General features: G+C 37.1%; 1 long non-coding RNA gene across 1 annotated transcript in view; it reads right to left on the reverse strand.

Moving 5' to 3' along the window:
- The window catches only part of LOC110681354, a 32,747-nt gene extending 15,090 nt beyond the window's left edge, over nt 1–17,657 (reverse strand). The window contains exon 1 of the long non-coding RNA XR_002503173.1: nt 17,233–17,657. This is a non-coding gene — a long non-coding RNA (uncharacterized LOC110681354). The remainder of the gene's footprint in view (nt 1–17,232) is intronic.
- Between the last annotated feature and the right edge of the window lie 7,519 nt (nt 17,658–25,176).

Here is a 25,176-nt window from a genome sequence, read left to right on the forward strand (position 1 = left end):
TATTTTTCCAGTAGAAGCATTAACCTAAGAACGCTAATGTCGCTACTGTTCGTGTTACCAACATCTATACCCGTAACGCGGGTAGATCACCTTTTCGTGGTGCGTTACGGGGTAAGATCTACCTATTTGAACCCTAGTATCATCTTGTTTGTCGGGCTAGGGTAATATATTCTGGTAATTCAAGGATTCGCGGTACAAAGTCCTTGTTACTGGCAACAGTTTCTGAAAATTAATCTATTTTACCTAGCAGATGGTTAAAGACTCGGAGTTGGTCAGTCCCGAGACTACACTTGAAGCCAGGATAACAATCATGAGTATTAACTCAACAAGGACTGTAAGTATTGGTAATTCAAGGACTCACGTGAATTCTGATTACTAAACAAATTTTCTAGCTTGATTCAGTTTTGCTGCTAGCATAAAGCCCCTTTTTTCTAGTATTTTTCTGGGACTAAACTAAAAGCGAAGCAAGGATGAGGCGCATCCGAACAGAGAGAGACCAACATCTAGTTTGCCTCGCGCTGACAGCGTGAGTACCGGGCCTCAAAGTGTCAAATAAATTTTTATAAACATAACAAATCATTCACTACAAGATGACATTGATCAAACAATGAAAAAGTGCAGTTGATGGTGATTACACATTAATTCAGTTTTGTGACAACAGCGTCACTAGCGTTCTACTAATAATATTTCTATTATTATTCCACACAATCAAATTGCAACCTTTGAGGAACAAAACTGTGAAGGAATCACGTAAATCGGTTGACCCGTTCTAGAGCCATTTCGTGACATACAAACAATTTTTTTTTAATATAGATTACCGTTTTTACTCATATTCCGAACACTTAAGACCAGCAGTGGCTTCAAATGCATCCGAAGCAGATTGTTTTGAAAGTTTCAATTTCTTCACAAAACCTAACTGTTAGCTATTGGATAACCGATAACAATATTTATTTAGTAATTTTAGTTTTATTTTTACGTAGAAGTGTGTAATAACATTTTCATTCAAATGCCGAACACTGCGTTCATTCTGTCTCATATTCTGAACACCTTGATTCAAATTCCGAACAGCACGAATAAATCATGTTCAAATAAATCAAACCCACGACCATTCGCATAAAGCGATGGTACGCCACGTTGACCCCCATACTTCCAAACGTTTGTCCAGCAAGTCTTCTAAAAATATGACTTGCTATTCCTAACATAACATTTTATAAATTCTGGTATGTTAAATTTCGAAGAAGTTGTCAAAGATATTTTGAATTTTATATGATCAATTCAACAAGCTGGAGACGAACTTTGTTTTAATTTCTGGAGGAAGCCATAATAAAACACTTTGGGCAATATTCAAAGAGAATTCTTCTTGTAAATTTTCAGTTTTATTCTGCGAATTTGTTTTGAAATTTCTGTCAGCATTTCTTGAAGATTTTTTCGAGAAGTCATTAAAAGAACTTAAGTAAAAAAAAATAGAAAAAATTCTTAGAAAAAATCTCTGGAGGAATCGCGTTAGGCAGTCCCAAGTCCTAAGTATTACCTCTATAACTTTATAAAAATATATTGGAGAATTGTACAAAAATTACTAAATATTCTTCAATGTATATGACACAAATAAAATTCTTAGGCAAACACATTGAGCAATCCTTAAAAAATCCCAACATATTCCTTGCATTAATTTCTGGATCAATCTCTGTGTTTTTTTGGAAAAATTTCATTTGTATTAATACAATTTTCGTGAGAGTCTTGATGTGAAATTTTTGAAAAGATGTCATAAAAATTATTGGTGAGAATTGTTAAAGTTTTTCTTTGAAAATACCAGGCCGAACTCATTGGGGAAGTGCAAAGTATTTCCTGGGATATTTTTTTAAAGAATTTCTGAATTCATTTTTGGAATAATTCCTTGGGTATTGGTGAAGGTATCCCTGAAAAGATTCCTTTACTTATCATTCGGATATCTACTGGATGGGCAATAATTTGATAACTGTCAAGGTCATTGACTGAAACATATTGAGTTGCATAACAAATTTTTATCAGAATCCTCGTTGAATTTGTTGCTAGCTGTTGATATATCAGAAGCTTCAATATATACAAGTTTTGGGGGGTTTGCTCAGCCGAGTTAACTAAATACTTGCAATAAGAAAAAAAAACAATACGACTGATCAGTTATCAGCCAGCGCTCGATCCGATTGGTCGCCTTTCGCGCTACCGAGCAAGCATTTTGTTTCGATTTTAGCTGTGAAGTGCTATTGTTAACTTGCTTAACAATGAGTGCTGTGCGAAAAAATACATTGGTCATAGACTTAAGTGTTCTTCCCGTTCGACCAAGTGCGGGGATCATAAAACAGTTTCTTGACGAGAAGCTTAAGCTCGATATGGCTTCTGTCAAGAATCTTCAGCTACACACCATCCGGAACTGTGCTCTCATCGAGATGTGTAGTTTGGAAGCAGCTGAACGTATTGCTGCTGCTCATCATCTCAAGCATTCCATAGCAGCCGAGAAGAAGAATTTCAATATTCCGGTCTATATGGAAGACTGCTCAACCAACGTACGCATCCACGATCTCCCGCCAGGTATCCCAAACTCGGTTGTTGCCGACCACTTGAAAGAGTACGGAAAAGTTAAATCTGTGGCACGTGAACTATGGGAAAAGTTCTTCCCCGGTATACCTAACGGCGTTTGCATGGTGCGAATCGAACGGGTAAAGCATATACAGGTATGTTCCGTTTTTATCAACACGATCGGCAATTTTCAGTTGACAAAAACGGAACCGTGACAAAAACGGAATAATTTTCTTAGACAAAATATTTTACAAATTTGAAAAACAAATTTCAGTTTTGTCAGGATAATACACATTTCCATCCTATAAATGCACAGTATTGGTGTTTTGGAGCTGTGAGAAGCATATAGATTGTTCATTCTTATGTGTTATGTGTTCGTTATGAAAGTTGATTGCAAGCTCCTATCAATCAATATGATTTTGTCATCAATCATTAATAGTTTTAGTTCTCTTGAATAGAATTTTAATAAATGTAATATAGAATATCATAATTTTAATAAATGTGATGTAGAAAATGATAATCACATAAATGTTCTATGCATCATAAATGTTCTTTGGGTCATGCTGATCATTATTTTTTTTTCAAGAAATATTAAACAAGAAACAACTTCTTTTTCTACTGTTCATCCTCATCCCTATGCTTCTTCTTCTTTTTTTTATGGCATTGGCACACCCGATTGGCGATTAAATGTGGGGTTATGTTGCCAAATTTTTTTCAAACTGAAATGAACATTTACGGTTTCCTGTGTTGCTGAATTGCCAAAATCTTATCAATAAAACGATTGCGTGATCTTTCTTCTAAAGTTATTACTACCAACTTTGACAGGGATGCTCTAATCGCCAATCTAGAACAGCGCCACCATAGCCTTTTAGCTTTACGTTACATCACAAGTAGACTGGCAATAAACTAACCTAAAGTTTTAGTTTTTTGTTAAGTAAAAATCATCTTACTAGGGCCCCGTCAAACGTTTTGCCATCAAGTAGGCTGCTGAAATATGGTATGCAATCTCCCATATAAAACGACAGATAAGTTTTCAGTTGTTTTTCCAGTTGTTCCAGAAAATTTTCCAAATCGTTTCCTTTACTCAAACACGTCGGAAAACTTGGGCCAATGCAACAGTGAAATAATCATGTAGTCTATTACCCCGTTCTTAAATCATTTCGTGGCATACAAACACCATTATTTTTTAATTTATTTAAAAGTTCATCAAAAACAAAAAAGTGTACAAATTCGATTACAAGCATATTAGAAGCACCATATTAGAACTTGTTGGTAAGAAACTCTTTTGTAAAGTTTTATGAATAAGCGTATGGCTGTTGGTGCAAGACTCATAGTTTGGTCTCCATGTGGGGTAAGGGTTTGGGATGGCAACGTGCGTGACGTGGGAACGTCCAGTATCAACAGTTTCTCAAATTGTCAGCAATTTCAGCCCTTTATCCTCTTCCTCGATGCTAATATATTATATGGAGATTCCAAAATTTTCTATAGATTGCTTGACCTTTTCCCCTATCTCTTAGAATAGGATCTAATCAATGGCTGTTTGCTATAATTTGTGCAATGCTATCGAGTTTGGCAGATAGAAGATAATGTCCCAAAATATGACGGGGTCGACAGTCTTATCAAGAATGAAATAAACTCGATCATATCTCTTGCCGTTGCCCAAACACTTTTGAGTTCATTCTCAAGTGCATCCCTTATAAAAAAAATGGGATCGTCCATTAATCACGTAAGGAGTTATGGGGGAGTGAGGGTGTTTGAGATATTTTACGTGCCATACAAATTATTTTTTATTTTCATACAAAAAATCAATACCATAGGGAGAGAGGGGACGAAAAACCGACATAATCAAATTCACATAGAAAGTGCTTTGATGCCATGTTATATGTGAAAAAGGAGATGTCTCTGCAACTCTCTTAAGTACAAATTCAACTAATCACAAATTCCAGTTGTTGCTAGGACGTAGCCAGCGCAACTCTCGATTGTTGAAGCATGAGTCAATCTTGTCGAACAGACCATGCTTGAAAGTTTGAGTTTGAAAATTCCAATTCATTAGTGGATAAGAAGGAGTCACACTTTATTGAATCGTATATAACTTGACGCCTACCATGTATCGTAGCTGCTCATCATCAACATAATGTCGAAAATTTAACTCTGAGGCTATTGAAAAGCATTCAAACAACTTCAAAATAAGTATTTAGTTCATATTCTAAACATTTTGAAAACAAACAAAAAAAACATTTTTTGTGTCTTGATAAAAACGGAATAATTTGTTGACGAAATCGGAACGTGACAAAATCGGAGCGTGACAAAATCGGAACGTGATAAAAACGGAACATACCTGTACCATCATACATTCGTATAACACAGGGTTTCTCAACCGGTGGTCCGCGGACCCCTAGGGGGCCGTGACGAGCTCTCAGGGGGTCCGTGAAGCAAATTTTTTTTTGTTTTTTTTTTTTTTTTTTTTAGGTTACGATGTCCTTGTTTTATTGTCAAAAAATTCTAAATTAGTTGTACATTTTATAAAATTTAAAGTTTGCAATACTGTGTTCCTCTTTAGGCGTTTGAATTACAAAAGAAAGAAAAGTAGCTATTATTTTAATACAACTAAGTTTTTGGTGTCTCGAAAACTGCTTTAGTGATGAGTAAAGCCAATCATTTAGTTGAAAATCTCGAAATCTCCTGTTTTCTCTAATGAGTAGCTGTCGTTGATAGTGCCATATTTCCCTTATAGATATACATTTGAAGATCCTGTGCTCAATATCATCTATTTCCTGGTTGCACTGTTCACAGTATGGGTCCGGTCGCTGTTGTTGGTTGAAGAGCAAACTATTGGTGATAATTTTTCCATGCATTATCCGATACCATATCGAACGTCGATCAGAGTTGATGATTTTAGAATGCAAATTTTGCAGAATAGATTTCCAATCTCGTTGAGGATGATTTCTGATCATTTTCGCATCTTTCAGTCTCTGCACAAAGCACTCATGTAACGATGCTGAGGAAAGGAACTCCATCATTGCTTCAGGCAAGAATGCGGATTCCTGTATGGTGATCCTTATATGCACAAACTTTCTAGGAACCCCATTCACGAAAGGAGGATTGGCGTTTAATGCATAGAACCGATTGAAGAATGGAAGGTGTTCTGCCAGACTTATCATGCGATTGACAAGCAAGGCTTTGGATTTAATCGCCGGTGAGTGCAGATTTAGCCCTCCTCTGTTTTTCGGAAGCGTTAATGTTTCGAAAGGAATTCTTGCTGAGTTTTGACCATACCATAGAAAAGATCCGATTCTTGATATGAATTTCCCAGCAAATTTGTTTGGCAGTGGAAGAACTGAAGCCATGTACCACATTTTGGAGCAGATGTATGTGTTTAGCAGTATGACTTTTTGAATCAGATTCAAATTTCGCACGTTATTCATCCACAGTGCTCGTTGAAACTTGAGTAGTACGGAGCTCCAATTTAGCTCAACTGTCCTAGTAAAGTTGCTCGAAAACTGTATTCCTAGGATCTTAACCTCGTTTTCAATCGTCAACCAATCACTGTCTGTTGTAAGGTTGACATTGCCTATCATAAGTGCAACGGTTTTCGCAGTGTTCAAAATCGCTCCAGCTTCATTTGCAAAGTCAGAAAAAATATCCATGATAGCAATCAAATCTCTCTCATTTTGCACAAACATTGATACATCGTCGGCGTATGCATTCATGATTGCGTTGGGAAATAATTGGGTGATTTTGTCCAGAAGCGGCTGGAGGTAGATCACAAATAAAAACATTGACAGAGGATCACCTTGTCTAACTGAACGCCGAATCTGTATTTCCCGGGATAAGGAACCGTTGATAAGTACCTTTGAGAAACTATTGGCCATAATGTTGCCAATAAGCTGTGTGAAATTTGGATTAAATTGCATCTCTGTCATGGTTCGCTTCAAAAAGTTTTGATCCACTCTGTCAAAGGCGTGGTCCATATCGAAAGAAACCAATAATGAACTACCACGGGTTTCTTCTAGTTCACAGAGTTTGTCGATTATTCTAGCCGTTGCACCGAAGATGTTTTTCTTGCCGTTCGAGCATTTTTGATTGCTGGATAGCACGAGAGGAAGGATATTTACCATTCGTTGCTTGAGAATTCTAGCTACAATTTTATAATCGACATTCAACAGCGAAATTGGTCGAAATCCATTCACGGTTGGTCGGCTTTGTTTTTTTCTAACGAGAACTATTACACCGTCCATGAATTGCTTTGGTATCGTTCCACTTATCGCATCATTTATCACTGCCGTGATTTCTGAGGAGATGATGTGCCAGGTTTTCGAATAAAACTCTTTGGGGAGTCCGTCGATGCCAGGTGACTTCTTCGATGCGCTATTTTTTATGGCTTCCCGTACTTCTTCGACAGTTGCTCTGTCTGTCAGATTACTGTTCCAAATGTTGTTGTCCGGTATTTTCCGTATTGGATGAAAATCTAGTTGTTGGCTACCGATTAGTTCTGCGTCCGTGTACAACTCTTCGAAATATTTGGTCACGTGTTCCTTAATATCCGCATGTGCAACTATAGTCCAGCCGTTGTCTTCCAGTTCTTTCAACCACGTTTCAGATTTCCGCTTTTTCGATTGACCAACATGATATATCGTAGTGTTTTCGCCACCAATGAAACATTCGTTTTGGGAGTGTTGATTCGCCGAGAATTTTCGTTGATGGAGCAGCATTTGAGCCTTGATTTTGTTTACAGTTTGTAACTGCTCGGGATTGCCAAATAGGTCATCATATGCAGATTTCAAAAGGGTATAGTAGAGCTCCATGGTGTCACGAAAATCCTTGTTGAAGAGCGAAGTTTTCCATTTGAAGAAGGAGACGAGTTTGGGTTTTGCGTAAGAGACCCACCAATTCATCCATGTAGGATAATTTCTTCTTGCTCTCGTCCAATACGACCATTTCATGGAAAATTCTTGCATAACCGCTGGGTCATCGAGAATCTGTGGTTTAAAACGCCAAATTCCACGACCTGTGTTTACTCCCATATCAGGTAATACCATGCGTATAACAAAAGCTTTGTGGTCAGTAAAAGAAAGGGGTACAAACTGACTGGTACGTAGCCAAGTGCGCATATCCTTACCTACATATATTCTATCTATTCTTGATGATGAATCATGCCTTACGAGTGAATACTCTACGTTTGATCCATTCAGTATCTCCCAACTATCGATCAGATTACCGGCTTGTATCAGTCGTTGGAACATTGGACTGTGTGAGTTGGATCCTATAGCATCCTTTCTATTAATCACGGAATTTAGATCGCCTCCAACTACAACTGCGTCCGTCGAATTGTAGATATAGTGCGCAACGGTACTGTTGAAGAACAACTCACGGTTTCTACGTTGGTTTGTACCAGAGGGAGCGTATATGTTGACGAACGTTACTTGGCCAATTCTAACTGAAATTACTCGTGCATCTAGGCTTCGTTGAACATCGTGGCATCGAAACCCTCTTCTGACTGCTATTGCTGTACCTCTTTTCCTCTCATCGATATTGAAGAAAAGCTGGAAACCGTAGAGTTGTAGACTCGCATTGGCAACTTCCTGAAGAAATATCACGTCAAGCTCTGCAGTACGGATGAATAGTTGTAGGGCTTCGGTCTTCGTAGCATTAGTTATAGCATTTATATTGATGGTTGCTATCTTATAACTCCTTAAATCCATAGAAGAAACGGATGAATGGAAAGCTTGATTGACGCGGTTTACAGCACGAAGAACGGGATGGCATCAGTACTCGGTGGCATACAGAAGAATGGAGAAATAACACCTTAGATTGGTAGAATCTGTGAGTGCTTCGGCTGAACATATACATGCTCTTACCTATGAAAACGTTAAGCTTTACTTGTATCGGTGTCTGGAACGAGATTGTCGTTTGGCTTCAATTTTCGATGTTTCTGCTAATCTCGGAGAACCCACTCGTTTCGATCTTATTTCTCGCCAATTTTCCTGTTGGTCACCCATAGTGTCGAGAGTGTCCATACTACCAACAGTACTGGCAGTACTTCTCTCAGTTGAATTTGTGGCACCGCGCAGCTCACGCTGCTTTCGTCGATTGCTGTTTTCCATCTCGCTGTCCGAGATGTCGAAGGACTGCACAACTGCTTTCGACGATTGTGGATCAGCATTTACAAGATTTGCGATTTCAGTTTCAACGGTCATTGCATCTGTAGTCAACGGAGGATCCATCGAAGACAAACGTTGAGAATTATTGCCTCCGGACACAGATGATGTGTTTTCAGGTGATGTAGTGTTTGCTGTTTGTGTGGATTCGGGCAATATTGGATTCACTCCCTGAACAATACTGGCCAGAGACAATCTCTCATTGACGCTCTTGGAGAGAGCCTTCCTTACGTCCGAGCATTTCGTGCCAACGTGAAGGTTGCGAGAACAATACCTGCAGGTGGGTACCTGGTTCTTGTAGCGGATATACGCCGTCTCGGTTTCGATGGACAGATATGATGGTATTGCTTTCTGTATTCGCATTCGGACGGTGCGATTTCCATTTGGCAGGCCTGGAAAATATTCGCGCCACACATCGTCTTTGATGGACATGACTTCACCGTAAGCAGCTAGATGTTTAGCAATGATGGAGTTCGGCATGTGAGGTGGAAGGTCGCAAACTTTGACTTCCACTGCACCATCTGCGATAAACATAGGGATCGCGTACTCGCCACCATCGATTTTGATGGAAAATTTTCGGTTGTTCTCGGCGACTAGTTGCTCTGCCAGAGCCGATGACTCCATTTCGAGATACACATACGACATCGTTGTGCTCAGTTGGATGCTTTTGATGGAGGCCATTGTTATTTTGAGGGACTCGAAGACGAACTTGTGAATTTCAGAAATAGCTGGTCTAGTTGGAACCACACTGAAATCGATGATCATCGATTTTTTCCGATAATCTGGCATCGTGTCTTGTCTAGCTTTGATATTTCCGTGATTAGAAAAAAAACCGGCCGGACCAAGTCCGCTAGTAATGGTGAAAAACGTTTCTCTCAGCAGACGAATATTTTACACAACTATCGCGCACGAATGCTGAGTGTCAACTAAGCCATTGAGGATTAGTGTTGTTTCTCTAGATATGAGGAATATGTTCCTAATATCCACAAATTACGTAACTCTTCAGGGGGAGTGGGGGAGTAGGCTAAAGCGCTATGGCTCATACAAAAAATTGAAATTTTTCACGTAAAAAGCGTTACGGATGAGGGTCCTAAATTTCTAATTTTAGCTTTACGTAATAAATGGACGCTGTCCAGTTGCACATTTTACGTCTTTCAAATATGTTTAAGCCGTAACCTTTTTTGTTTTATTCAACTGTGATAATACTGGGAAATTACCTTCAATGTCATTCTGTCAGCTGGCATAGCAAGCCAGAGATGATTACTTTACGTGGATTCGTTTTAGTTTAATTCAGTGCGATTTTAAAAATAGATTAATTCTTGGCAGATTTTGCCAGCTTCCTGGAAAGAACCTTCAAAAATTTCTTAGATCTTTGTTAGCTATTGGAAGTAGTGAACAAAGCAAGATTTTTCACAGCTTCTTCAAAAACCAGACTTCCTGTGAATTTTTAATTAAGTTTTCGAGTAAAAATTTTTGATCGATATTTGTCGCAGTTAACTTCAGTTTACTTCTGCGAAGATTCCTTACGGATATCTGACAAAGCTTTCGAAGATTTCCTGGCGAGTCTTTTGACAAATTCTCCCCTCAGCAGAATATAGCAGAGCTTAGAAGCCCATTGGCAAGTTTCTTAAAATATCCAATGCAAAGCATCCAGACCTGACGATTTTTGATGAAATCTTTGATCGTGTCATAATTTTTTTTGATAAAAGCTTATTTTTATTAAATAACACGGTAGGGCGTGTTCTTGTTACTAGCTTGGCAAATTTTCATGCGTAAATAACAGCTGTATCATATTTAAACTTTAATTTAAAAATGGGTTCAAATTTGAACCTTGACACTTTTGATCATGTTTGACGTTCACTTAGTTGACAAAAACGCCACATGGGCTCAACTTTTAACACTGGGGTTGTTCCTATCTGACATTTCAGAAGGGACAGGAAAAACAAAATAAAGTTGACTCTCTCTTACTCGATATTCCGTATCTCTATATCGAGTTAGAGAACCATAGTGAAAGTTGGTTTTCATGGCTAACTCGATGGTCCCTTGGTTCGCATTTGACTGTACACCCAAAATTTAAGCATAAATCGAGGGGTGTGACAAAACCTCATAAATCAGGAAAAATGTGTTTTGACCGTAAACCAACGAAATGCATGTGAATATTGAGTAGGTATGTGTTTTTGGCCTATACTTAAGCGTTTGGTACTAAAATTGGGACAGGGGATTAGGACTCTATTGACTCCTGGGAATATTTTTGTTGAGAAGCTAGTGCGATTTAGAATATTGAAGAATGTATATTATTATTTGCACTTTTGTTTCACGTCGGCAGAATATTTTTTAAGCTACTGAGTTCATATTTTTGCTAAAAAACGTTGTTTTTAAGTAACATTTTAATTTCCAAGTTTCGGTCGAGAAAGTTCACCGGCTTAAAATGAATCTTTGTTGTCCCAAGTTTTTCGTTACTCTATTCTAAAACTGGACATAAATGCAGTTTACTGCAGAGTTTCAGACCTTCGGATGCAAAAAATCCACAATGTTAAAGTGAAAGATGGAAGTGCCCAAGGGGTTTCTTCTACTTGCCCTGCATTTTTTTTTTTGTTGGATTTTGTCAATATTGTTTATGGTGGTATGGAGTATGACAAGGATACTTTTGAAAAAATGCTAGTAGCCAGAAATCTACATTCCTGGCTCAATTATGAGTAAACTCCTCCAAAGAATCATAGCAGGATTCTTGAATTTCAAGAATGATTTCAAGAATATTCACCTTTGAGGGTCCGTGAGTCGTTTGTAAAGCTTCAAAGGGGGCGCATTACTGAAAAGGTTGAGAACCACTGGTATAACAGAACAGATCTGTACTGTGACGTACCGATCGTAAATTGCTACATGCCGCCAGTGCCAGCGTAAAGCACACCCCAGAAAAAAGTGCTCTGAAGTTTCAACCGACAACAAAGACAATGAAGTCAATCTTCAACAGCCACCGATAGTGCACAGTGAGGCTGACAACTCGTTACCTATGGATGTAGCTGTTGAAATGGATGCAATAGAGAAGCAGAACAAACGCCCCGTAAGTAGTAGGATCGAACCAGCAACGAAATCGCCACCTAGGAAAATACAAGCAATGGATGGGAACGAAAAAATCGCTCCATCGGCAAGGCAGCAGGCGAAAGCAGCGAAGCCGATTGAAAAACAGAGCAGTGACGACCAAAAGAAATCAAAACCGAGCGTGAACAATGATTCTGACTCCGGCCCAGACCCAGCTGACAACGACATCGAAGGTTGGATTGTGAAATGTAAAAAACGATCAATAAGACACGACAAACGGATTGCAGAGCTATTATCTAATCACAACCCGGATAAAAAATACAATACAAAAACAATATAGCGTATTGCAACAGTACCATTCAATATATTGGAAATACAATACAGTATATTGTACAATGACAATACAATTACAGTACAATATATTGTTTTGAACAGTTCACTGTATTGTATATGAGATTTTGGCAATATAATGTATGGGTGGTTAAGTATCGTAACAATACAAATATAGATATTTTCTCATACAAACATTTTGAAAATACAATACGATATATTGTTCATGTATCGTCTTGATTAGCAATTCGTGTATTGTTGTACAATACAAAAACAATTCAACGAATTGTATCATGATTGCATTCGTCGTTACAGCTAATGTCAAGTGACTTCTAAAAAACTACTTATTTTTACTTTTTGAATATTTTTCACCCAACATTTCTTGCTTTCTGAACTTGTTTTGTTTATTTCTTTCAGCAAAGCTACATAGAAAAAAGCAACAGTTGTTTTACTCGAAAATAGAAATTTGACCAAAATTGTAAGGTATAAAACCAATTATAAACAATACAATGTTCTGTTACAATATATTATATTGTTTTTGAATTGTTTATCCAAACAAGAATAATATTGCTTCGACATTCAATTACAATACGCTGTATTGTATCCAATACGTTATATTGTACATTAATGGTTTATTCCATTCACTGAATGATACGTTTTTATCCGGGAAGTAATGAGATAAAATTGTATACAGAAAATAGTTGATAAGTTTTTTTCATGCGACATGAATGCACCAACTCGTTGTAAAATGTCGTTAATAAAAAAAAAAATACGACTGATAATTTACACATCCAATAGCTTTAAAAAAATTAAAAGTGCCATGAATCCCAAGATGAACTAGCGCTGGGCTAAAAATCTCGTTGATAAAGATAAAAAAACACCATGAATATGATATGGCTACCTATATGTCATAATAAATTATTACAATACACTCAATCGACCACATTTTTTTTTATCAATTTTCATAGAATTTGCAAACGGCATTTTGTTGCAGTGCATTTCATCTGTGATTTTTTCTCTAGTGCACCGGAATCTTCCCGCATGTGTAGCCTTGTTGAATTTCAAAAACCGAAAAATCTCTCTTGTTCAATGCCTACCAGAGGAACGTTAGAGAATAATCATAACAGCCCTTCACAGCACATCGCATAAAAAATGGGCAGACTCTGAACAGGAGCTTGGGGCATTCCTCCGTGAGCTGTGTCAAATTTTGAGTCTTATGAATATTGATGGATAGAACGACGTTGTTCAAGTCGTTGCCGTTGCTTATCGTATATGCAGCGCAATCTTGAAAACTAAGCCAAAATCAGTAGGAGCGCGAAAAACTTTTCTAAACTGAGAATTCTATAGAAACATCAGATATTGAACTGTCTGAATTATGTTAAAATGTTGCAGGAGATATCTCCATTTCGGACAGCAGTTCCATTCTCTGACGTTAGAAAATGGGATTCAGAAAGATAAAAAAAACTTATTAATTTCTCTTTAGCTGTTTCGTTTAGATGTTTTAAAGACACTTACAATGTTTTGTGCGTAATTCGCCATTATTATATATAATAATCATTGATTGTATGCAGCTTTTATCTGCATTGCGAATAACATGCTCATTGAGGTGGTTTCCGTCTTCGGCAGTTAGATATTGACATTGTTGGAACCTCATTTACGTTATATTTAGTATGCGTTCAAATTGAACATCTGATTGTCAAATTCAAAAATTAGAACACCAAATTTAGCCCAGAAAAAATGTATGCTGAAGCCGTAAGTGTCCCCACTTACTGCAAATAACATCAACAGCAGACCGCTATGTTTCCATTCCCATGTTCCCATATAAATTCCACAACATTCAATATTTCGCCAATAGACGTCCTTCAAAGTTAATCGAAACAGCAAGCCCGTTACAGCCAAAAAGCTATGACGGTGAAAATTGTTATTGCGGCTTTAGCCTTTGGTCGACTCACATCTACCACTTCGGAGTCCTTTTTGTTGCAAGCCAACATGCTGGGGAACTCCCTGGGGTCGCAATAATTGGGTTTTCGTGACATCAGCTCCTGCGGTTCAATGGAAATGACATTTATGCAATAGTACTGATACGTGTGCTTCGTGAGATGAGATAGTGCTTTGAACTGCATGCCGACTGGGGCTAAACCGCTGCTGGGTAGGTTAATTTGGTTACTAAAGACAAACGTTAGGAAGATTTTCATTACAAGATTGTGAGAGGGTTGCTTATTCGATTGAGTTCATTTGCGGTTCTAATCCTGTCTGGAGAAAGAAAGTTGAATTGATTTTCAAATCAGTGATAGTGATGGAATTTACATATTCTAAATTAACAGTTAAGATGTTATAATCACCAATGCAACGATGAATGTTGCTCTATTATTATAACTTGAAACGGGTATTGTATCAGTAGAATTATGTTCATTGGGGTACCGTAAATTTGGGAGAAATTGATAATTTCTTTTACGGTTTTGTATGTTTGTCCTCTAATAAGTATCATATGTGCACAAAAGCAAGAAAATAGAGCTCAAACTGTAATCTTGTTCTAGTTCTCATAAAATTTCTCGTCTGTTTAAAAATAAAGAATTACAATAGAAATATACTGAGTACCCACTGATGATTATCAAATAAACCTTATCAAAATTTTATTTCAATATTTTTAATATTTGCTGAGAAATTTCATAACATGCTTCCCAAACTGTGTGCCGCGGCACCATGGTGCGTTGTAGCACTTTTCCAGGGGCTCCACAAGTTGATTCATATTGAGCTTGAAATTCAGCTCGTGATCCTATAAAATTTTATAAATTGTCTGATGGCTATTTATTTGTTATTTTTGTTTATTTCAGTAACACCATCAAAGTTACTTTTTGTTTTATTGTGTGGTAAATCTGGAATTGTGTTTTTTTTGTAAAAATGAAAACAATATGTAATTACTGAATTTAATAAACTTACTTTTGTTTATATACCGGGATATTTGGTAAAGCCAGCAAGAAAAGTTGGTTCAAAATCCTCTTTCCGAAGCGAATTTACCAAATTTTGATTAATGAATTTCAATCAAAATCTTCAATTTTAGCATTACGTAATAAATGGATGCTGCCTTATACATTTGATTTTTTATTAATTTTGAGAATTAAAGAATTATCAGTTAGCCACAATCTAGAAAAAAAAACTGAAGAGTTTGGACTACTGTGGATGGATTGTAACGCGAAAGTTAAACATCTATTTTTATTGCCTGGTTAGTTTTATAAGGGAATTTTTACTCATTAAAACAGAAGCTTCACAAGGTCACTCTTTTGCAACTCGTAACATCTTTCTATAAGAAGATTTATAAATAAAATTGAATTTCCTAAGATTGATAAAATCCCAACACTGAAAACAAAACTCATTATGTGATTTAAAACATAACTGCATAAAGTTGTGCTAAGTAAATAAAGCTTTCATCGCATTGAATTTTTCGATTCTAGTGATACTTCGCACGTTATTGTCGTGTTTTGTCCATATTGAAAACATCCTTACTTGTGAAAATGAAGCATACAAAAATACAAAAAATCTTAGGCATAAGGATATTCTGTTCCTTCAGTTTTTTGTTCTGAGCTGCTATTAAACTTTGAATGAACGTGCAGAGGGGGGGGAGAAATCGACAATACATAAAGTTGGCCTTGTGGTAACTACCGATGCCTATGCTTAATTGATAAACGGTTCATCCACAGACAAACAGACGTCACACTCTCATCATTGTCCATCGACCATTTTTTTAACGGTCGATTCAAAAATATTGTAGGTGGCCAATCCGCCAACTGCAGCGCTCGCGTCGTTTTTGTTCATGTTTGACGTTTATACACTACCGCCATCTGTTCCTGTCGGCCAAACACGCCGATTTTAGCATTGGGCGTATATGTCCTCGTGACTATGATTTTGATCGAGATTCGTTCTAAGTGTTGCGTCTGTTTGTCTGTGGTTCATCGATTTCTGTTTATCGTTTCTCCCTTTGAAGTGTGTATTACACATTTACTTTTTTATAATAAATCTTCGAATTGTTCAGTGGAATATCTATAAATAAATTAAAACTTAATTTAGCTCTATAGCAATTCCACTAGAGTTTGTATCCTTTGACAGATACGCGTATTTCGACCTCAACTCTCGCGCAACGTTTCTAAAGGACCTATCTAACATTGAGAGGCTCTCTTTGTTTACTTTCTCTTTCATTAATAACTGAGTCACATTAACCTCTTCCGTTGCGTTTTTTGTATGAAACGCTAGAAATTGCCTTTCGATCTATAGTGAAAAACTTTCCAAAATCTTTAGTATTCCACTGTTGTAATCGAAAGAGAACGAGAGAGGAGAGATTCTCTCATTTGTACATAGGTCCTTTAGGAATGTTCAGCGAGAACTGTACTGTACTAGACACACGACACTAAACACGGCCTTACAGTTGAGGTTGAAATACACGTATATGTCAAAAGATATAAACTCTAATTGAATCATATGTTATAGTACTAAATTTAATTTTAATTTGTTTTGTGTTTTACTTAATCGTTTATTTTAAGGCTCAAGCGCCATTAGGCATAACGGAGCTGAATTCATTTGTTTTTTTTTTTGTTCTCTACAATATCACATTTGCTTGGTAAAGTTCTTTGTTAGTTTTGGGGAACCGTAAAACTCGATGTTTGATCGAGGTTAGAGAGTACAAAAATTTTCAAGAAAGGATAGGATTTGGGAAATGCTCGTTAACGTTCAGCAGCGTAGTGTAGTGCTCTGCGTTGTTGATGCAGGCCAACCGAAAATTGCAGAAAACTGATTCACTTTTCGTAACATGTTATCGTACTGTAGGATGAAGAATCACTATACCTTACTGCGGATTTATTTAATTTGGCGAAGTTATTAGCGAAAGAGAGTCCTTACGAAGGAACAGTGTCGATTTTTTTATTCCTTTTTCAGCTCAGACACCAATAATTGAATTACCTACTACGGAAATATTGACTCTGTGTTGATAGTATTTCAGCAAAACATCATTTGTTTTTGACATATGTTTCCACACCCTTATCAGACATAAAACAATTAAAGCACTGTGGGGAGCAATTCGACTGTTTGCGCAGGTCAATTATTTGCGGCGGTCATTATTCGATAATGTAAAACTATGAATCACTGTCGGGGGTCCACTTACCGAATCAATTGTCGTATCTATATTTCCATTTGGACGATCACTAGCTAAGGTGGTTTCTCTTAAATTAATCTTAACATGATTCGCCGCGGACGACGTGGCAGCTCCCCGTTGGGGCTTGGTGGCATCGAGTAGCACTTTTAACGACGCTATCGCGTGCAGCTGCGTCGCCTTTTCATCGACTTTACCTGGAACGGGATCTTTTATTATGTTATTACGTAATGTTAGTATGAGATTTGCCAATTATGTATTAAATTTCGGGAACAATTTTGACATGAACAAGTAGTAGCGTTGCTGACATTAACAGTTATTTACTTTCATTAAGGAACAGCATTCGTATTCTCTGCTTTCTGCCTTTGAAATATATAGAACAATACGGATAGTAACGGATGCACATCGAAACGGACATAATTACGATATACGGCTTTCTATGTACACATACAAGTCGATTATATGGAATAGACATTTACTGTGCCGAATACACATTAACCGAAAACAGATAAATTCGATAACGGCGCAGAGCATGACGATCATTCGAAACTAGAACTTATGAGCTCATCGAAAGGTGAGATGGAGATTGCAGGCGTTCGATATGCATGTTATAGCGGCTTTCTCTAGAGGCAACGCAGCGGGAGCATGATGGGTCATTAGTGCGAGGGTAGAATTTATATATCGCATATTTGGTATGTAACGGTATCTACAGAGGCGTCTCTATGAATAGGAATGAACACTAAGTTGACATCGTTTGATTTGACCTCTGTTAACGAAGCAACTATGTACGTAGTGTAGCGTGTTTGTTCTTCGACCGTAAGGATTGTAATCGTCATCACCATCGTCAGTCGAGCATCGTAACTGGAAGCAATTAACTGAATGACACAAAGCGCTATCAAATGCTACACGTCCATTGCATGTTTATGTATGTACATATCTACATGGGGTGTGTGATCGTGATTGTTTGATACAATTAGTATGTTTACTGAGGCATGTTGGTCTTTTATGATGCAGTGTTGATGCAGCAGTGCTAAGTCAATGTGCAAGATTTCTTCTACTTACAGTTGCAAAATTATACATTTTATTTAAAATATAATTACCGTCAAACGGGGTAACTTGCAACAGCTGTGAAACATGCAACACAACGACATGTAACTGAATTGTCGATTTTTAAAAGCATTAAGTTTTTTTTTCTTATTTGTTACACCGGTTAATGACCGTAGGTATAAAAAGAGAGGTTTTGGTGAAGATTTAAGTATTATTTTTATTTTGGTTGGTTTTCTGGAGGAGAAAATCATATCACACGTTTGGTCGCATGAAAACAAGACTGAAAATCGTTCCTAGTACCACACAAACGGGATATCAATGTTATTCTAGGTATTTTCTATCCGTTACAGTATTTAATAGTGTACAAAAGGACAATGTAAAAGTTTTGTTGTTTTCACGTTTAAATACTGAAAATAATTAAAAACGTTTTTGACTACCCTTGTAGGGTAGCTTGCAACAGCAATTTCAATCTCAATGGCAAGATGTTTTCTGCCGTTTGTCATCAAAAACACATGAGAAAGCAGGATTGACCATTTATTTGTATAATTATATTAAAATTATTGTACCTCAACCGACATATTACACGTTTGGTTTAAAATACTATAAAAGTTACATTGGTTGTATTATTATTGGAATTTATTATTTTTTCTTCGTGAAAACTATGATTTATTTGAAAAATCTGTTTCAAATGTAACTTGCAGATGTGTCATTGTGAACTTGTTGCATTAAATATAAAGATAGCTATTTTCAATGACCAACAGACGCCATTTCAAGACATGCTATCAATATATGATACGTTGCTTTGGTTAAAATATGAATACAAAATAAGTTATGTGAAGCAAAACCTAAAACCATTGCATTTGAGTAAAAAATTTGCACTAAATCTTTTGAATGGCTTTTCACTAGCCGTCAAGAATTGCGATTTGCTAGAATTTCCACTTGCTGAACCAATAAAATATAAAATCAATTTATTTATTATTTGGATAGAGCAAATACTAATTCAATCAATAATAATAATTTTTCAAATAGTATGTTACCTAGTTTATGTATATTGCATGCTTTTAGTGCAGTTAATTATTCAATGATAAAAACACGGTATTGATAAAATTTTTGATAGTAAACTTTAGTCAGCATTGTGTGTTGCATGTTATTCCACATCAGGGGTAGCATGAAAAATGCATATTTTCAGCCTCTCCTGATCCCAGGAAACCAAATTATATTAAACTAAATACCACATGGTATTTTTTACGTGGCGATTAGGATACCAGATTGTATTTGGTTCATCTGAGTCCTTAAAATTTTCAACCAAATCGATTTGAAGTTGAAAAGTGTTGCAAGTTACTCCGTTTGACGGTACATTCGTGTTTACATTTAATGCAATCTTAACTTTGAAGCACTTTGATTAAATAAGAAACAAAATGTAATGTAACGAAATTAATGAAGTTAATAATTATAATAAATCACACTGTTGAAGTACTATTATGTACTGATACACGTAAGTTGATGTCCAACACAATTCTAAAATATTATTATAATTATTGTTTTTATTAAACAGACTTTCAGCAGTTGGCTAGTTCGTCTCTACAATTCAATAATAAAATAAAATAATAATAATACAGTAATACCCGTTAAACCTGTCTATCGGCAGCTTCTTTTCATACAATAAAAATATTTGAACCGCGATAAAAATAATTTTGCAAGAATATTAGAAAATTTCACCTTTTTTGATAATCTTGTATTATATTTTCAAAGTTCTAAAAATAACAATATTTTTACAATCTGTGACGATTTTGATTATCGGACATCTGAGTTTGAAGATAGGTAATCTCGTATGGTTACCGGTACAAAATTGCTTCGACCAAAATACAAAAATAATGAAATTTGGGCTATACAATGTAAGGTTTCAGGGAGCTCAGTTATGCAGATCGGCAAAGTTGTGAAATTTTTAAATTTCAAAATGGTGCTTTTTAAGCTTTGTACGGTTAGAGTGGTACCAGAAATATAAATGGTCATTATTGAAAAACGAAGCGCCAATTTGTTCTATTTTTTCAAAAACAGGATTCCAAAGCATTGTTCCAAAAAGCAAACAATCAACAATGTGAAAAATTAAGTAGACTGAGATATTAACGTAGTGTAGACGTAATGTCAGTGGGGCCCATATAATGAGTGTTCAGTAAAAATAAGAATGATTTCAATACCATTCTGTAAAAAGTGACGAGACAAGAGACTTGCTCTCTGGACTTCCTTGAAATGGGTGGCATGTTTCTTTTTATTCGGGTGCTGTCAGCTCAATCGAAGATGGCGTCGAAACAACAAGAACTCCGTGAGCGTGTTGTACGGTTTTACGAAACGCTCGGTTATCGTGGAAAAAGTTTACGGTGAACCACTTTCGAGACGTAAACGTGGCATCCCTGAGCGTGGAGCGGAAGGCCGGTAACAAGGACGGAACGAGTTTGCGTGACACCGGCCGAAAATATCACTACTCCCATACCGTTCATAGCATTCACCGAACCCTCAAGATGGAGGGCATCATTTGTCGGAAGAAGTCTCGGTCCCGCGAGTACACAAACAAGCAGATAGCGGCCGTGAAATCGCAGTGCCGGTGGATGACAAAGAATTACCGCGGGACGTCGTTCGTGCTGGACGACGAAAGATAATTTCCGTCAGTGGTGGTAAGAATCATGCCGTTTACGCAAAATGAACCAATATTAAGCAGGATCCACGCTCACACGCTCACGACCCAACAGCGACCGATTTGCTCACATATTCTTGCGTCGGAGAACCAGAACAAAAGAAATGTGATTGCTGGATGAGCAGAGTCTGCTCACAGCTGTTCTTTTTTCCGTTCATAGCTATTTTTGCAAATTATTGGGTATTACGACGGTATTGAAAAAAATAATCGATATATGGTGTTATTGTAGAAATAACACAAGGAATCGGATGCGTGAATGTATGTCAAAATAAAATGATGCGATGCCCTCTACAGTATTTGTGTTCGGGCGATCGTGAGTACAGAAAGCAAGAACGCAATCGCACAAAAGGAACCACCGATGCGGTAGCATTTTTATGTTGTGCATGAACAGACTCTGTTCACCGTTTTACAGCACTGCTTTCCGTTCTCGAAGATTCAAATTCCAGGAAATGCCAGCTACTATTCCAGTTATGCAGTACATCGCCATACGGACAGAGAGATTTCAAAGCCGTGGTTCAAGCCGAGCGGTCTGGCCAACAATCAAAGTGTACAAGGAGGAGTGCCTTGAGAAAATTTTTCTGCCATTCTTAAAGGGGCATCATGTGGATGGGAAGTATGTCTTCTGGCTGGACAAGGCGTTTTCTCATTACGCCAAGAAGATGCTGGAGTATTTTAAAAAGAAAAAGATACCATACGTGCCGAAAGAAAGGAACCCGACCAACTTGGCCCAGTGGAGTCCCATTGAGGATTTTAATGTTCAAAAATAATTGGCGGGTCAAGGATACGAAGCAGTTGACCTTGAGCATCCGGAATTGTATCCGGAAGGTAGACGTCAGACACTGCCGACACGTCCAGCGCTCTTGTGAGGGTCAGGGCCGCTTCTCCAATATTCATTAACGTTTTTTTAGAGAATAAATATTATATTTTTAATAAAAAAAAATAATAAATTCGTTGAAAAACATATTTTTACTATATGACTGAAAAAAATCTCAGTTTTCATTAAACTCCCGTTAAAACGCAGCAAAAAACGTCATCTCTATTATTAAACAAAAAACACCGACCCTTTCATGCTTTTATGGTGATAAGCACCAACGAGGTTAATACCAGATTTAATCTGGATTTTCACAAATCCGGGATTAAATTTAGTACTCTGTTTGGTAAGCACCAAAAGCGGTATTATCCTAAAGCACGCAGCCACGTGCGTCTGTGTGCGTGTGAGAAAGAGGAGCAAAAATGAAGCTTGAAAAATGACATTTCTTATCACTGTTTTGTTTTGTTTCTATGATTCGCTGCTGATATGATTGATTCCCCAGTAAATTTCCAGCTTCGTCTGCAGTGATATTTTTTGATCAAATTTTCGTAGTGCCGGTAACTCCTAAATATTTAGAGATACTGTGTACTCAGCGGCAAGAAAAATGAATGCGAATGAAATTAATACGAAAGAAGCCTGAATATGCGACGGCGAGTACTGCAAGAAGCTTCGGCAGCAAAAAGCGTATGTACATAGGTAACTGTTTATCAAATTAAAAATTGATAGTTCAGGCCAAGAGGTGCTGGAATTCGAGATACCTGACTGATCCGTGAACGGTATCAACATCATAACTCTGGCAACGAATTGCGGGATGTTCAAACTATGCGACCGTTATGGCTACGATGATCACGAAGAAAATAGTGGCGCGAAACTGAAACCAGAAACATCCGCAGAAAAATCATCCGTTCTATGAACGTGAAAAAGGACCAATGTATCGATGATTTCATTCAGGATTAGGCATATGATTTCACGGAATGTAGGAAGTGACATACACAAGAAAGCAAACAGCTCTACGGATTTCTACGGCAAATGCTGCGGAGATAACGTGCACCACTCGCTGCGATGGTGGAACTTGATTGCATCATGAAGTTGGAAATCGTGCTGGGGGATGATAAGCTGTGGTCCCTACCGGATCGCGTTTTCATTTTGCATTGGAAGTTCTCCATGGTAATGAACATATTTTCTCATAGCTCTTCTGTCAATCTTCGACTAGCATAGGTAATTGCGCTTGCTGGCTCCATACACCCGTTTATCAGGTAAGAATAATTGGCAGGTGCAGTTTCTAATCGTTCTAGATCACTAGCGCTGCGTATATAGACCTGTGAGCATGGCCGTAGCCAGGATTGCCGGGGGGAAGGGGTTTGTTTTAGCGGCCCTAAAAGATCATTGCGCAAAAACGATCTTTGTACACAACCTCAGTACTCATTTTGCATGAAACGTTGAACTATGAAGGAAATCTATCCTTTTTCATTCACAGTGAGGAAAAAATTGGGATCCAAACACGACAAAAGAACGTAAATTTGATTGGTAGAGATCCTAGATCCAAGAGATCGACTAGCAATTCAACAAATTATTGACAATTCATACGATTCCTTCAATGATTCCTAAGATACATTTCTTCCACAAATAACTCTCGAATTACACAGGCATTCCTTAAATATGTAGTTTATCGAAGTATTCCTTTAAGGAATCCGTCAGGAATTCCCCCAAAAAACTGTTGCTGGATTTCTGTAGAGATTTCTCCAGGATTTGTTTTTGATACTTCGTCTGGTTATGTACCGTTTTGTCTCAAATTCCGAACAGACTCATATTCCGAACACTCGGTTTTTGTATGGCGATTTGGTTGAAATGTTTCGCTGAAATATGTCACCAAATAACAAGGAAATGACAGTCAATTGCAATTCAATTTTAACGTCTCCAATATAATTTATACTGCGGGAGTAGTGATGATTCACTAGTTTGAGACCAGTAGAACTAGCTCAGATAAATTTATTTGTGAAATTATTCATTTGAATACGGTTTATTCGTGCTGTTCGGAATTTGAATCAAGGTGTTCGGAATATGAGACAGAATCAACACAGTGTTCGGCATTTGAATCAGAATGTTGTTTCATACTTTTACGTTAAAACAATACTAAAACTAATTGAATCAAAATTATTATCGGTACACGCACCAGCTAACAGTTAGGCTTTGCGAAGAAATTAAAATTTACCTAAATATCTGCTAATTTATGCCAATCGATTCCTTGTTGTGCGCTCGAACAAGTCAGTTCAGTTTTTCGCAGTCGGCATATTCATTGGTTTTTTGCTCCACCGTCCGTGTGGTTTTTACCAGTTTTTGTGCCTCTTGAGTGTAGTGCTTAAAACCGCGCACCGCGAAGGAAGCGAACCAGATTGACAAGGGTCAACTGGTATCGTGCCACAATAAATTGTCACCTTCATCCCCCGGTGATTGGTTCCCCCCGTGCAAATCAACAGCGAAGACGGCGATACGATTTTTTTGCCTACCTACGACGTGGAAGGCTAGCTGCTTTGCTGTCATCGAACGGGAACGGATAAGTAGCAAATTTCTATACCTATCCATACTGCTTTCGCATCTCCCAGAACAAACAGTGTTGAGTTCAAAGTTTTTTTTTTTTTTTTTTTTTTTTTTTTTTTTCAATTTCTTTATTAGTATCATTCCAAACATTACATTCATTATTTCTTATATCTAGGTGTTCTGTGTTATTAGACAACACTATCATCCTAATTTGGTAAAACAAATCTAAGATTTTATTAACATTTTGTTAACAACATATTACATTTCATTTGCCGTAGCAGTTCAGATTTTTTACAGGTGAGTTGATTTCACCTGCTTATAAGAGAAAAAAAAAGTTTTTAATATACTTAACCTAACTTAACCTAAACATATAACGCATTAATCGTGGCAATAGAAGATTGTAACGATTTTTGCCTGAAATTATTGATTATTTTATTTGACATTTGTTCCAATGTTTCAACATTGGATATCCTATGTAACTCATTGGTACTATACCAGGGAGGAAGCCTCAGAATCATTTTCAAAATTTTATTTTGAATTCTCTGCAGAGCTTTCTTCCTGGTATTACAACAGCTAGTCCATATTGGTACAGCATACAACATGGCTGGCCTGAAAATTTGTTTGAATATCAAAAGCTTGTTCTTAAGACAAAGTTTTGATTTTCTATTAATAAGGGGATAGAGACATTTTACATATTTGTTACATTTGGCTTGAATGCCCTCAATGTGATTTTTGAAAGTTAAATTCTTATCTAGCATGAGTCCTAGATACTTAACTTCATCTGACCAATTTATTGGAACCCCTCTCATCGTGACAACATGTCTACTTGAAGGTTTCAAATAAAGAGCTTTTGGTTTATGTGGGAATA

This window comes from Aedes aegypti, unplaced genomic scaffold (assembly GCF_002204515.2).
Source record: "Aedes aegypti strain LVP_AGWG unplaced genomic scaffold, AaegL5.0 Primary Assembly AGWG_AaegL5_hic_scaff_746_PBJ_arrow, whole genome shotgun sequence".
Lineage (NCBI taxonomy): Eukaryota > Metazoa > Arthropoda > Insecta > Diptera > Culicidae > Aedes > Aedes aegypti.